Below are 17,414 nucleotides of genomic sequence, written 5' to 3'. Positions count from 1 at the left end.
TTGTCTCCGGTCCATCCCGGCACTGTGTGACGTCACAGTTAGCAGATGAGGCTGTGTCGCCCAGGGATAGGGGGTACTCAGATCCGGGCCAAGGGGTCACTTCTGTAGGTATCACGGTGGCGTGACCCGGTCTGTGATCCCAGGCTCCACAACCAAAAAGGGGGATTATGTACTGGGGAATTTGTAAGTCTATGATCCATGACGCCACCCGTAGTGTGCGGTGAGGTAATGAAGCACCGCATCTGCCGGTCAGAGGATCCCGGGGATGGTGATGGGCAGTAAGGTAGTGATTTTCCCTCCACGGGTAGGGTGTTGTTGTCCCGGGACCCCGATGTAATGGATTGGGGAGTGACGGGTGCAGTCCACGGCTTGGACCGGGTGGTGCAGGAGTACTCACAATATAAGGCAATAACTGACTTGAGTCCAGGAATTAACCAAGTTGCTGGTAACCGGTGTCCATGGCTGCTGTGAGGACAGGTCCCACACCTGTGTGTGTAATTCAGGTGTTTTTCTCCTGCCTGATGTCTGTGTCTGCTCCGTGCACAGGTCCTTACAGTCGGCACCGGCAGTTCACTACCCTGCCCCGGTCCACTTCAGTTCCCTACAAGCGGCTGGCCTATTCCTGAGGCCCTTGCTGCCGCTCCTCCTAGCTCCACAATGGAGCTCCTTCCAGGCTTCTCTCCTCCTGCAGACTGACTACAGCTCAAACTCTGCTGTGCCCTCCCTAAGCTCCTCTCGCTCCCTCCCATTTTCCTGGGGAGGGTGTGAGTAGGACCTGATTGGCTGGTGTGTATCTGTATGGAAAACTCCCCAAGGGAGAGTGAGATCTGCACCAAAAAGATGGATGCAGACCTCTGTGACACCCTGATTTTGCCAGGGTGGCACAAGGCTGTGTCTCTTAACTGTGACACTGCCGGGACGGCACAAGAACAATTTGAAAGTGCAGTGCAGCCCCGGCTGACACAGAATCAGGCGGCCTCACAGACTCAACACTGCCGCTGATGGAGCTGCTCGGGGCCCCGACACAATCGCTGGTGGAGCCGCCTGGGGCCCCCTGCCCTAGCCTGGCCTGCAGTTACCAGCCTGGGGCCCTCTGTGACGCATGGGGGCCCACCAAGTACCTGGGGTATACCGGGGGATTCCCCGACACCCCAGTGGCCCAGTCCGATCCTGCATGTACTGTTTGGATACAGATGATAAAAGGGGAAAGATTCTGAAGACAATACATATTCTATCTCTCCCTGTTAAAATTAACCTACCCTTAAAATTATAGACTGTTCATGTCTTTGTCAGTGGGCAAACTTACAAAATCAGCAAGGGATCAAATAATTATTTCCTTTACTGTAGCTATACCACAAAAGAGACATTGTGCACATACCCTTTAGGTAATAGTTAAGCCTTCCTATGAACAGACAAAAGTTGTAAGAATCCGTCAATATTGACAGATTTGACCAACAGTTTAATGTATATGGGTGCTTTTAACTGATGATGTCCGGTGAGATAGGAATCTCGCATGTCAGGTTTAGGACTGAAGAGCCTTATATTTTCTAAAATGATAACTCACCAGAGATGTCTGGCACCGGCTCTCTTATAGAGAACGCAGAAACTTTTGGCAAAGTGAGCAGTTCTGTATATGGGAGAGTCTGATGAGATAGCTGCCGGACAAATGAGCACAGTTGTCTATATGTATGGGGGCATTATTTAATCACTTGTTCAGCTGACAATTATTGCCTAATTCAGATGGCTGTATTATCAGTACGGCACAATGAATTTATTAGACATGATCAAGCATCATGTCTAATAAATTAAGGATTAAACCATCTACATTGCTAAATCACCAGAACCACTATCAGTACACAACTACATTAACAGAACCATTATCAGCACATAAATAAATTATCCTAACCACAATCAGTACATGAGCATTTACCAAATCCTTCATCAGGAGGGCAACCCCTTTAACGCACCTCACTGATGACACTTCATTTCATGAAGGAGCAGAGGCTGTGGCTGTAACTGTAGCCTCTGCCCTCTGATGATGCTATATTAGCGTATTCCAAGATACACTGGGATTCTCAAACAAGAAGTTATCATAAGGAAGTAGGGAAAAAAATACTAAAGCAATTATAGTGTAGTTAACAAACGATAGGGAATTTTTAATGCAAGTATATTGGAAAATAGATTAGATTATGGCTCTAAAAAGGTAGGGATTTAGAATGAAAATTACTTTGCCTTAGGACCACCTTTTTAACTTTTGGGAGATATCTTGTTTTAGGTTCATAAATTCATAGCAGATTGGTGCAGCAATGTGTCCTGAGATCCCCATAGATGAAGTGCCCGGTTCAGAAGACAGGACTATGACTTTCTACTGCATCTGCTTTGCTCTGTGCGCTTTCCTGTCTCATGAGCTTCAGTTTTCTAAGAGGTCTTTTGAGCGATTTGGGGGGAGTAAAGGCCGCTTTACACACTGAGACTTTCTAGCGATCCCACCAGCGATCCCAACCTGGCCGGGATCGCTACAAAGTCTCTGGTGAGCTGTCAAACAGGCAAACCTGGCCAACGACGCAACAGCGATCCGGACCTGCAGAACGACCTAGCTAGTCTTTGGGGACGTTGTAAAGCAGCTTTTTGAAAGGGAAGTCGCTAACGAAGTCGCTGTAAAGTCCTTTTACACACTGAGACTTTGCTGCACAGCGGGAAACAAAGGACCAAAGAATGGTCCTGAACGATTTGTAGCGATCAGCAACTTCACAGCAGGGGCCAGGTCGCTGATGTGTTTCACACACTGCAATGTCGCTGGGGAGGTCGCTATAACGTCACAAAACCGGTGACATTACAGCGATGTCGTTTGCGATGTTGCAGTGTGTAAAGCCACCTTTAGAACAGTTTTACCTAGAGATCTGCTGATAATGGATGACCTTAAACCATATAAAATAATTTCTAAAATGTGTAGCTACTCTTTAAAGTGCATTTACACTGCAAGCTGTCAATTACCCGGTGCAGGAGCAAAACAGTTGTTCGCGATGGGACATTTTTAAGCTTAAAAGGGAATCTGCTACCCCAAAAATGCCAAATATACTGCATAAACATTCATAATAGGGAACATAGCCCATACAAAAACCATACCAGATGTATACAGTTTAACTTAATATTTGCTGAAAAATCCATTAATCCAATTAATATGCAAATGAAGGCGCTTCAGTGCATACTTGGCATGACCTATTCTTTTGTGCATAGTTATGCCCTAATATTTTCATATTAAAGCCAGTCCCTTGTCCTGAAAGATGGTGATATGTTGAAAATAGAGAGTGCTCTTAGTGACATTGCAGGTGCGCATAAAATGTGGCAACGAGCATCGTTTGATACGTGGATACTGGCTGTCCGTGGATACTGCCTGTCCATGTTCGCTGCTCGGTGCACAATGCATCACCTGATCTGTATGAGACTTCAAAGCAGCTGCCATAAATCTCATGGTGCCTCAGATCGACTGCAAACAGGACTAGACAGTATGCAGTAATAACAAGAAGGATTTGCGGGGCACTACTTCCACTGAGGACTGTCCACATCAAACAACCAGCGGCTAGTTGCAGAAAGCACACACGGTGCTATTGATCTCTGCTGTGACTAGAGAAAACTTCCAGGTCGGACTATGCTGAATACAGCTACGGGGTGCTTGTTCCAAAAGCATCAAAGCATGAAACATTAAGCAAAGGGAGAAAAAAGGAACAGCACTCACCGGTAATTGCTGTGAAGTATTCAGGTTTATTTCATGGTCGGAGGATACATGCTTCGGCGTTACAGGGAGGGAATGAGGATGGTTAGCACAAAAAGACTACGGCCGTTTCGCCCCTATCCAGGGGCGAAACGGCCGTAGTCTTTTTGTGCTAACCATCCTCATTCCCTCCCTGTAACGCCGAAGCATGTATCCTCCGACCATGAAATAAACCTGAATACTTCACAGCAATTACCGGTGAGTGCTGTTCCTTTTTTCTCCCTTTGCTTAAGGACTAGACAGTATGGTGACTGCACTGATAGACCTGACACAGCTACAGGACACCAAAGATTAGATTATATGGCTGACCCTCTTCATACATTTAACATGTGATGCAGTCTTGTAAGGTCAGTGTTTATATAATCTCATATCTGTGACTCCAAAGTGGCAAAATTGACCAGGCTGTGTTCACTCCCCTTTATAGCTGGAATCTAGCTGCCCAGACATGGAGGTTTTAACCCAGATAGTGGCATTTTAAGCTAGGGTTTTAGTCTAGCTGCCCAGACATGGAGGTTTTCAACCCAAATAGTGGCATTTCAACTTAGGTTCCTGGTATGCGGAGATTACCTTGCCATGGTGACCGGGCTTACATGCATTGGCCAATACAAATGCTGAATATCTCTTTTTTTCAAATATTCCAATAGCAGTAATGCAATACCACAGTTCCCTTATTCATTGTTAGCATTTTAGTGTGCAGCTGTGTATGTTTTGTAGTTATAATGTGTTTTCAGCTAGCACCTGTTCACACCTGTTGGATATGCGGATCACTCTTTTTATATATTTATAGTGCACCTCTTTAAGATTGAGCACTCCACCCTACAACCATGCTGTGTTCACTCCCCTTTACAGCTGGAATCTAGCTGCCCAGACATAGCACTTCTGAAGGTGACAATTCTCCTGACAGTGGCATTCCACCAATAGAGGTGGGCCATGCCACTGCTATGGGGCCCATGAGCTGGGCGGCCTGGCAGTGGCTTCGGTGGCTGCCCACGGTGTCAGCATCAGCACCAGGCCCCCTACCCAAAATTGCACTTTCAAATGTATCACATTGCAGATGAGGATATAGTTGAAACCATTCATGAGAAGGAGCGCAGCGCTCTCGCTCATGATTATCCCGCATTTACAGGATGCCATCACAACAGGGGCCCCGATCCACTAGCTTAGGACCTGGGTAGGGGGAGGAGTGGCCTCCCCCTACCAGGAGAAGTTAGGAGTCACACACACAGTAAATTTAGAGAGATCTCCAGCAGGGGTGACAGTGAGTGGACGTCTTTCCCAGTAGCTCCTGTGGGACGCAGGAGTTTAACGGTCGCTGTGGAGGATACCGTGTCAGCTTCCCCGGGACCAGCGCTGTTCAGGGTGCAGCACCCTTGGGTCCTGTTATTCCACGTTGTATCACCAGATTCTGCCGGACGGAGAGGTTCCATGCTTCTCCGACCACACAAGTTTCCAGAGCCAAGTGGCACCTAGGATTCCAGGGCCTTAATCACGGTGAGACACAAGGGGATCCATGCTACTGGCATAGGGAACAGTACTTTACATAGTACGGAAGAGACTGTAAATGCTTCAAGCCACAGGGACCCGCACCCGAGGAAGGGCCCACAGACTACCGCACCGGTTCTGACATCCCACGGATCCAACCTGAGCCCATCACGGCAGTGACCAGTGCTACTGGGCTGGCGACTGAAGCTGTGAGTAAACTACACGTTGAACCCGCAGAGACTGTGTTGGCTTGTCCTTACCGGCGTTGCTGTCCAGCGCTTAAATGCCAACCGCCATCACCTTCCCTCTTCATCCATCTGGGGCCCGCTCCGCCTGTGTGGAGCGATACCATCCCTGCTGCCTTAACACCTGCCTTGGCGAGGAATCCTGCAGTGGCAGCTACTCCTGGCCACACACCACAAGTGGCATCAAGACAAACTCTCCAAAATACCCCGCTTTCTCCATCATTTACTCTACACCTTGGGGCAATGGAACCAGGCAAGGCCACCCATGACATCACCTGACCCGACCCGAAACGGCGATGAGTAGGGTAACCACCAACCCCGTGGGGCGCTCCAGAAGACAGGCAGGGCCATATTTGACATTCATAATACCCTAGGTACTTTAACATGTCACGTCCTCTACTGGTAAATCAGACAAAGGGTATGTGCACACAACATCTTTTCAAGGTGGATCTGCTCCATTGCCTACCTGAACAGCGCTGAATAGACTTTAAATTGTTTGGATATACAGTGTATAAATATTCGGCTCCCTTGAATTTTTCAACCTTCTCCCACATTTCAGGCTTCAAACATAAAGATAACAATTTTAATGTTATGGTGAGGAATCAACAAGTGGGACACAATTGTGAAGTTGAATGAAATTTATCGCTTATTTTAAACTTTTTAAAATATAAATAACTGAAAAGTGGGGCGTGCAATATTATTCATCCCCTTTACTTTCAGTGCAGCAAACTCACTCCAGAAGTTCATTGAGGATTTCTGAATGATCCAATGTTGTCCTAAATGACTGATGATGATAAATATAAGCCACCTGTATGTAAATCAAGTCTTCGTATAAATACACATGATCTGTGATACGGTAGTCTCAATGTTCTGTTTAAAGTGCAGATAGCATCATGAAGACCAAAGAACACAACAGGCAGGTTCGTGATACGGTTGTGGAGAAGTTTAAAGCCGGATTTGGTTACAAAAAGATTTCCAAAACTTTAAACATCACAAGGAGCACTGTGCAAGCGATCATATTGAAATGGAAGGAGTATCATACCACTGCAAATCTACCAAGACCCGGCTGTCCATCCAAACTTTTATCTCAAACAAGGAGAAGACTGATCAGAGATGCAGCCAAGAGGCTCATGATCCCTCTGGATGAACTGCAGAGATCTACAGCTGAGGTAGGAGAGTCTGTCCATAGGACAACAACCAGTCGTACACTGCACAAATCTGGCCTTTATGGAAGAGTGGCAAGAAGAAAGCCATTTCTCAAAGATATCCATAAAAAGTGTTGTTTTAAGTTTGCCACAAGCCACCTGGGAAACACACCAAACATGTGGAAGAAGGTGCTCTGGTCAGATGAAACCAAAATCAAACTATTTGGGCACAATGCCAAACGATATGTTTGGCGTAAAAGCAACACAGCTCATCACCCTGAACACACCATCCCTGTGACGGGGGTGTACAACAGAGCAAAGGATGGACGAGGCCGAGGGACGATCCAACAGGTTTATTCACAAGAACACTGGAACAGCACACGATAAGTCCACGTAAAACAGATTCGGGGGCCCTTCCCGACAATCCTCGGACCGGATAACAAAGCAATCGTCCTTACAGTAGTCCAAAGAGTTCCACACAATCCCACGGGCCGCCACACAGGCCTAGCTCCGTCCGTGTCCACAGCTACCCAGGCTGGGGCTCCTACTCTCTTCAAGTTTCAGCTCACTCTGAAGTTACAAAAAGGGAAATGCATTGTCTGTGCTGCTTGACCAGCCCACCATGTTTATTCAGGGGGTAGGGGTCACACATCCTATCATCAATGGTTTGGTCCATCACAGGGCTCCAATATGTCTGCCAGCCACAGTAGATGAAGGGATCCCCTGCTGTAAAGAACAATGACTATTCCTTCACTGGCCAATGCAATTACAGATTAGATACACAACTCTGGAAAGAAGAGGACAGGCTATTTACATAATCACATTAGATGCCAAGACTACAATTGTATGAGAGAGACACATTGAGACCAGTAGCTCCCCCAAGAAAATACATGAATTACAACTAATACAACCAGGGAAATATACATATCATGACATAGTATCACAGCATATACAGTGAGAGGGTAAATTACATCTTCACAATCCCCACTGTCAAACATGGTGGTGGCAGCATCATGGTTTGGGCCCTCTTTTCTTCAGCAGGGACAGGGAAGATGGTTAAAATTGATGGGAAGATGGATGGAGCCAAATACAAGACCATTCTTGAAGAAAACCTGTTGAAGTCTGCAAAAGACCTGAGACTGGGATGGAGATTTGTCTTCCAACAAGACAATGATCCCAAACATAAAGCAAAATCTACAATGGAATGGTTCACAAATAAACGTATCCAGGTGTTACAATGGCCAAGTCAAAGCCCAGACAGGAATCTGTGGAATGAGCTGAAAACTACTGTTCACAAACGATCTCCATCCAACCTCACTCAGCTCGAGCTATGTGCAAAACTGATAGAGACATACCCCAAGGGACTTGCAGCTGTATTCGCAGTAAAAGGTGGCGCAACAAAGTATTAACTTAAAGGGGTCGAATAATATTGCATGCCCCACTTTTCAGTTATTTATTTTTTTTAAAAAAAAAAAGTTTAAAATAAGCAATAAATTTCGTTCAACTTCACAATTGTGTCCCACTTGTTGGTTCTTCACCATAACATTAAAATTTTTATCTTTGTTTGAAGCCTGAAATGTGGGAGAAGGTTGAAAAATTCAAGGGAGCCGAATACTTTCGCAAGGCACTGTATATTCCATGTTCATTCCCCATCTATCTAACACAGGGAATAAAATATACACTTCTTTGTGTGGCGTATGTGTACATTTCCCTATTATCTACATATATTCCATGTTCATTCCCCACTTTTCTAACACAAGAAATAAAATATACATCTGTTTATATGGGATATGTATTCATTTCCCTATTATCTACATATATTTCATGTTCATTCCATGTCTATGAAACCTATTATTCATCTCTATAATTTGGAACCAAGGAGTTTTTTTCATTCTTTTTGTTCATTCCTTTTCTTCATTCTTTTTAGTGTACCCTGCGTCCTGCATATCATTGTTGCAGTCGTCCTGCTGCTGGTGAAGAAGCTGGTGCTGAGAACCATGTGCACTCTGCATTTCCTTCGGTGGAGTGCTTGCAGGGGATGCTGCCAGTGCCATCTTGGATCTCATGTTCCTTGCATGCAGAGGGCCTCCAGGGCTCAAAATCCATGCTCCTCAAATCACCAGGAGAATCACAGCTTGATAGTGGTTAAGGGACTCAGGTGGCAGGGAGCTGCAGACACACGTCTTAGGCTGCTTTCACACATCCGGCTTTTGCAATGCGGCACAATCCGGCACTTTGCAGGAAAACCGCAACCGTTTTTTTTTGCTGCCGGTTGCGTTTTTCCGGCATAGACTTTAATTAGTGCCGCATTGTGCCGCATGGGCTTGCGTTCGGTCCGGTTTTTGCCGCATGCGGCAGATTTAGCCGATGCGGCGGCCGGATGGAACGTTCCCTGGCACGTTTTTTGCTCCGGCAAAAAAAAAACCGCATCGTGCCGCATTCGGCAGATGAGGCGCTTTTCCCAATGCATCCCTATGGATGCCGGATGCGGCGCGATGCGGCAAAAACCGCATCCGGCCGCCGCATGCGGTTTTTGCCACTGCGCATGCTCAGTAGCATGCCGCAAGCGGCAAAAACCGGACCGACCGCATGTAAAAAACTTATGCAAAGGATGCGGTGTTTTCACCGCATCCGTTGCATAGGCTTCACAGCCGGATTGAGCCGCACAGCTCAAACCGGATGTGTGAAAGCAGCCTTACTCCGTCATCAGCAAGCCCCGCCCACGTAATTTTTCTCACAATGTACAAATATATATTCTGCGTGCTGAAAAGTTTGCTGATTGTTGACAAAGCTGCAGGTTAGCCAAACTTTTTTAGCATATGAACAGCACCCAAACGCTGAACATAAACACTGACTAATAAAAAAAAAAAGTTTGTGTTTGAATTCGAGACCAGACACCCGGTCTCTGGTATGAACCCCGAACTTTCCTGTCAATGTTTGCTCATTCCTACTCTTGTTATATTGAACTTTGCTTAGTAAAAGAATGGCGATAATTGTAATTTAGTAACTGTATAATGATTATTTAGAAACAATTCTTAAAAATTAATTCTTTTGCTATGTTTTGTGTGAGATTTACATATTTCATTGAAATTTTCAGTGGGATTGATTTGGTATTATTAAAAGGGGTTCCAGGACTTAGGATAGGCCATAATTTTGACAACTTCTTAAAGGGGCCACGGTGTCCTAGAAAGTGTCTTCTCTGTGTATATTTTTTACAGATATGTCTTTATTGGCTCAAGCAACATCACTGAGGCCCATGCATCCGAGCAAAATAATGGTGGCGGTGGTAGTTTCGGAGGGGCAGAGGTCCAAATTTTGCCCTGGAACCCATAGGCCTTTAGTTACACGACTGTAAAAAAATCCTCAATGCATGTCAAACTATGTACTGTAACGGTTACTGATAGATTTTGTGATTTAAACTCTATAAATTATGATCATAGTGCTACACTGCTCAGTACTTCTGTATAATGTCCTCCATACTACTTCATCTGAAGGTAAATAAGGACATAGTTACACAAAGACAGGCAACTGGAAACTAGAAATTAAGTCCGTAGAGTGGGAAACTGGTGAAAAATGGAGCATACAAGTCTATAATGGCCAGAGATAGTATTATCCTTCATGAAAGGACAATATTCAATTCTGAGAAGTCACCTGAAACAACTTGTACACAGTTAAATTTTGTAAGACTTTACATGTCACATGCCAAGATGATAGCCCACAATAAAATATATACTCAAAAGTATTAAACTTAGAGAAATAAAAGCAATATAAAATAACAGACAAAAGTAAGGCATAATATATTTCCCCATCACACATTATACAAGTTTATAAAAAAAAGGAAAAATAATTCATAGATAAAGCAGTGTCTATGGAAATGTGGTATGTGCCGTTACCTCATATTCATGAATAAGGACTGAACTCACTCTGAAATGTATAGGAAAAGTATATATTTTGATGCACTTGAGGAGGTCTCCTTTTTAACCTTGCAGGATGAAAATGTACCATTGTATTTGGAATACAGCTGTAGAATCTTCTGTCTTGGTCTTTGCTGTGCCACGTCAGGCAGGAGTGGCTCTCTCTGCCAAGGTTTGTAGGAGACTCATCAAGGGTGAGCTGTTTTTTTCTATACTACTTTTACAGTTTCCTCTGGATCATGGCAATTCCTTTTATTCTGATTAAACAGGTCCCCAACAAGAGGAAGCTGTGTCAAAATGAATATTGGATATCTGCATGAGTTTGTCAAATCTTTATTGTGGCAGAATGACTGATTTGGTGTAATTAAAAGGGTTCCAAGACTTAGGATAGGCCATCATTTTGGCATCAGCTTATTAGAATGACCATTGTCACCCACAAAGTGTCTTGAGCCTATTATTCTAGGATACGCACAGACACCACGCCATACTTTTAGTCAATTATTCAAATTGTCTCTCCAGTAAAGGAGACAAACTCTAGCACAGCGCCACCTATTGGAAGTAGAGATCCTAAAAGTCACAAGTGGATTTTTAACAATCCTTTGCAATATGACTCAGGATATATAAGCCAGATCAGAATCCCAATTTACAGACACGGTGTTTCGGTGTGCTTGCCCCATCGTCAGTGCAAAGTATGGGGGTGTCTGATCTGGCTCATGAGAAAGCTATGTGGGGACCACGGGGGAACACTATTCTCCTTAAGGAGACTTTGCAAGCCAGTCTGGCTGCCAAGTAAGGGGACTTATAGCTGCCACGCCCCTCTAAGAAATATTCAAATTGTCTCTCCAGTAGTCAATTAGTGAGTTGTACTTCCATACTACTAAAACAATCTTGGAACATAGATTTACCAGAAGCCACATTCAGATGTTGAGCTTGTTGTCACTGTAGCCTATTGGTACGGTGAGAATCAGGTTACGGTGTATTGATGCGTCTTTATGATTTGTACTCCACGTTGTACTTTGTTTTGTATAATGTGTTGTCATTGCACAGCAACCAGTTGGGATTTTTCGGTATAATTTTAAATAGCTATGTGGCGGCCGTTTAGATGGTGCTATACGTATGTGGCGGCCGTTTAGATGGTGCTATACAAATGTGGCGGCCGTTTAGATGGTGCTATACAAATGTGGTGGCCGATAAGATGGGCTATACAAATGTGGCGGCCGTTTAGATGGTGCTATACAAATGTGGTGGCCGTTAAGATGGGCTATACATATGTGGTGGCCGTTTAGATGGTGTTATACATATGTGGTGGCCGTTTAGATGGGCTATACATATGTGGTGGCCGTTTAGATGGGCTATACATATGTGGTGGCCGTTTAGATGGGCTATACATATGTGGTGGCCGTTTAGATGGGCTATACATATGTGGTGGCCGTTTAGATGGGCTATACATATGTGGTGGCCGTTTAGATGGGCTATACATATGTGGTGGCCGTTTAGATGGTGTTATACATATGTGGTGGCTATTTAGATGGTGTTATACATATGTGGTGGCCGTTTAGATGGGCTATACATATGTGGTGGCCGTTTAGATGGTGTTATACATATGTGGTGGCTATTTAGATGGTGTTATACATATGTGGTGGCCGTTTAGATGGGCTATACATATGTGGTGGCCGTTTAGATGGTGTTATACATATGTGGTGGCCGTTTAGATGGTGTTATACATATGTGGTGGCCGTTTAGATGGGCTATACATATGTGGTGGCCGTTTAGATGGGCTATACATATGTGGTGGCCGTTTAGATGGTGTTATACATATATGGTGGCCGTTTAGATGGTGTTATACATATGTGGTGGCCGTTTAGATGGGCTATACATATGTGGTGGCTGTTTAGATGGTGTTATACATATGTGGTGGCCGTTTAGATGGGCTATACATATGTGGTGGCTGTTTAGATGGTGTTATACATATGTGGTGGCCGTTTAGATGGGCTATACATATGTGGTGGCTGTTTAGATGGTGTTATACATATGTGGTGGCCGTTTAGATGGGCTATACATATGTGGTGGCCGTTTAGATGGTGTTATACATATGTGGTGGCCGTTTAGATGGGCTATACATATGTGGTGGCCGTTTAGATGGGCTATACATATGTGGTGGCCGTTTAGATGGTGTTATACATATGTGGTGGCCGTTTAGATGGTGTTATACACACCATCTAAACGGCCACCACATATGTATAACACCATCTAAACGGCCACCACATATGTATAGCACCATCTAAACGGCCACCACATATGTTGGGGCCGTTTAGATGGTGCTATACATATGTGGTGGCCGTTTAGATGGTGCTATACATATGTGGTGGCCGTTTAGATGGTGCTATGTGGCTAAGCCTGTGGTTAAGGTTTATGGTCAGACATAGATTTAGAACACAGACGGTTCACAATATAAATGAAATAAACACTCCGGACAGTACACAGGGGTCTTTATTGAAATAGATTTATATGAGCAATTGACTAGCACACAGAAGCAGCATTGCTGTTTCAGAAAACTTTGGGGACAAAGTGGTTTAGCTAATTGTGGCACATCACAGATATAGTCAAGGCAAATCTTCACAGTGAGTGGGAGGTATATTGTTAACGTGCAGTATAGTACTGGATCGCAATCTAAATCTCTCCTCAATACAACAAATAAAAACAAATCTTCAAATGAAAAATATTTCTCATAAATACAATATCCAAAAATATTTACATCTTTACAAGATTGTAAACACACAAGTTCTTATCATTGTACCAGATCACTTGGTACGAACACACAAAATGCATTTTATTGAGCAGTGGATGGGGAAGGAACATGATGAAGCAATATGCTGTATATCCCTGCAAGGAACCAGACAAACTAAAATACTAGAAAACCCAGCACCCACCATCAGTGGGCAGACAAGTCTAGAGAAGTGTAATGGACATATCAAAACTGTATCAATGTTGGCTACAACCATATAACCATATGATGGCTGATAGGGATACATGGATTGGGTTGGCTAAATCTACACAATCGGGTGTGGTATGTCTGTAGCAGTAATTTGTTTAAATTTCTGATCAAAAATATATCTATATTATCACAGTGCATAAAAGCATGTGGGGCAGGCATCTTGCTGACTTTTAAAGCACTACCCCACAAATGTATGCTTTCTATATGTTACATATAATCACACATACTGGAGAGTATTAGTTGCTCTGTCTATTGCAGACCACCACTGTAAAAATAAAACCGCATAGGCATATGTACACTAATATGTTAATATGTACAGTGAGGCCCTTCTGTCACTTATATGTAGTCTGGCAAGCTCAATTCACATGCAGTTTCTATAGAAGAGTTTGGACAAGCCGCATTGCAGAATTTGGCTCCACCACTGACAGCAATCCGATTCACATATGTATGTAGGCAACAAGTTGGGCATGTCCGCCAGAAAGGGACTTCTCTGCACAAGTTAGCAGAGTATGGAACTTTTATTTAGCTGTAAAAGCTCCTTATCTTGGTCAGGCAGTTCAATAAACAAGTGATGAGGCTAGAAACCTAGATATACATATACAGCAGGTGAAATAGGAATTGAACACATCACCAATTTACTAAGCAAATATATTTCTAAAAGTGCTACTGACATAAATTTCTCACCATATGTCGACAACACCCATTCAATCCACATAGGCAAAAAAAAAAATAAAAAATGAAAACCATAGATGTCCATAAATTAAGATATGTGTAATAATGAGAAATGACAAAGGGAAGAAGTATTGAACACATGCAGAAAGGGAGATGCAAAAAAGTAATGGAAAGTCATGACACCAGCTGAAATCTACCAGAAATGAGAAAGCAATCCTGCCACGTAGTGAAAATAATATCAGCTGGCTCAACTGAATACCTATAAAAAGGTGTCTCATTAATAAGGGATCACTCAAGAAACCTCTCATGGTAGGTAAAACTAATGATCTGTCTCACTTTGTAACCTTATTTTTGGAACATACTGATGACATTGGTTACAGAAAATTTTCTAAACTACTGAAGGTTCCAGTGAACACTGTTGGAGCCATAATCCAGAAGTGGAAAGAACATAATTTCACCATAAACCAGCCATAGCCATGTGCTACCCTCAACATTTCAGACAGAGGAGTGAAAACAATCAGAAGAGCTGTCCAACAGCCAAGATCCACCTGTGGAAAGCTAAAGAAAGGCCTGGAATCAGCAGGTTCAACTGATTGAAAGAAAACAATAAGTAACGCATTCAACCTCCATGACATGTATCCATGTCTCACCACAAGACTCCATTGGTGAACAAATCGCATGTTCAAGAGCGTTTAAAGTTTGCTTAACAACTTTTATATAATCCTGTGAAATACTGAGTGAATATAGTCTGGTCAAATGGGACCAAAATTCAACTCTGGATGCCATAATACACACCATGGTTAAAGGCCAAAAGGCACTACATATCACCCCAAAACATCACACCAACAGTGAAGTTTGACGGTGGGAACATCATGTTGTGGGGCTGTTTTCAGCATGCAGCACTGTTGAATTTCATATAACTGAAAGAACGATGAATGAACAATGTACAGAGACATTCTTCATAAAATCTGCTGCCATCTACCAGAATAATGAAGATGAAATGAGAATGGGCATTTCAGCCAGACAATGATGCCAAACTCCCAGCCAAGTAAACTTTCAATTGGTTTCAGGGAAAGAAAATAAAGCTGCTTGAATGGCCTAGCCAATAGAACATTTATGGAAGGAACTAAAGCTCAGAGTTCTATAAAGGAGCCCAGAGAACCTTCATGATTTGAAGGGTGTGTGGAAGAATGGGCCAAAATCACACCTCAGCAATGCATACAATTAATGTTTTTAATACAGGAGGCATTTTGAAGCGGTTATCACTAAAAAGGGATTTTGCACAAAGTATTACATTTCAGCAAGCATGTTCAATACATTTTTTTCCTGTCATATCACATTATTACACATCACTAAATTTATGGACATCTATGGTTTGATTTCTTTACCGGTGTGGATTGGATGGGTTGTTACCGACATTTGGTGAGAAATACATGTTAATAGCACATTTAGGCTATGTGCTCACGGGACTCTATCTGCGGATTTTTCTGCATCAAAATCCGCAGCTTTCCCCCAGAATCCGCACCTTTTCATAGGTGCGGATTTGACGCGGATTTTGTGCGGATTTGACACGGATTTTGTTGCGGATTTTGCGATTTTTTTTAATTCAATTGAATAGGCAAAATCCGCAACAATAATTGACATGCTGCAGATTTTTCCACACGAAAATCCGCACTATTTCCGCTGCGGAAAAATCCGCAGCGTGGGCACAGCATTTCCCAAATGCCATAGAAATGGCTGGGGAGCAGCTGTGCTGCAGATTTCTGGAAAATCCGCGGCTTTACCGAGAGAAATCCGTGGCAAAATCCGCGCATTTTCCGCAGCGTGGGCACATAGCTTTAGAAATATATTTACCTAGACAACTGGTGATGTTTAATGCTTATTTCACCCAATGTAAATATATTATATACATTTGATAATGAGCATAGGAAAGCAGTTTAACACAGTTAAACCTTTTACCAGTTATATATCTTTTATCAAAGATACGTCATTTTCTAATAATGTCACCTATAAACTTTACATCTGGTTTGAAGATGATGACACCGTATTTACAATTGTGGAGCTATTCAGTGATAATTTGCATTAAATGATGCGATTGTGCAGAAGCTAGAGAATGTTATAGGGAACTAAAGCAGCTAAACAGAAAACCTAAGAATTATGCTATGTATGCGGCTGTTCCAATGCAGCATAAGTCTAGACCAGATCCTCTAGAAAAATGTTGTGCAAAAGTTCCCTATACACTAGTGCAGTATATTGATCAGAGTGACACAGAAATTACCTTCCAAAGGCGGCCATTTTCAAAACACTGCCATATACTCAGGATTTGGGCTTTAAAGGAAATTGTCAGCAGGTTTTTGCTATGAAATTTGACAGCAGCATGGTGGTAGAGCCCGATTCCAGCAATGTATCACTTAGTTTACCAAGTGCAACAGTTGTGATAGAATCACTGTTTTCTCTGCGGCAGATATAGCAGTGCTCAGAATGCGGAGCAGTGTATAATCCTGCCCACACCACTGATTGGCAGCTGTCACTATACACTGTAATCAGAGAGCTGCCAATCAGTGCTGGGGGTGTGGTTGCACTAGGAGGCATGAGGCCAGTTATCCTCTAGTGAATCTCCTGCTGATAAAACACTGATTGTATTGAAACAACAAAACACAGCCTAGTAAGTGACATCACTGGAATCAGGGTCTCTGCCTTCACATTATGGTATTCTCGGATCACAAAATATAAACCTGGTGACATTCTTTTTAATGAACAAAGCGAAAAACTAAGGGAGTACATAGTATAAAGAAGCCTATAATATTATATATATATATACACAGTGAAACCTTGGATTACGAGCATAATTGGTTCCGGGAGTGTGCTCTTAAACCAAGTTACTCTTATATCAAAGTGAATTTTCCCATAGGAAATAATTGAAAAGCAGACAATTCGTTCCACAACCCAAAAATATTTACTGTATTTATACAAACTTATTACAGTAATACAAACTAATGTACTGTATTCATATAAAATTATTACAGTGCACTAATACAAAACACTGTACAGTAAAAAACATAAAACAAATTAAACTGCACTTTAGCTTACTATAGGTGTGCGGGAGGTACAGTATAAGCAATGTGCTGCACTGGTTAGCAGAAAGAAAGTACAATACTGTAACCACTAATTCAAATTGATAGACATGCT

The sequence above is a fragment of the Anomaloglossus baeobatrachus genome, chromosome 1 (assembly GCF_048569485.1).
Source record: "Anomaloglossus baeobatrachus isolate aAnoBae1 chromosome 1, aAnoBae1.hap1, whole genome shotgun sequence".
NCBI lineage: Eukaryota > Metazoa > Chordata > Amphibia > Anura > Aromobatidae > Anomaloglossus > Anomaloglossus baeobatrachus.
Note: the sequence above shows the minus strand (reverse complement) of the source record.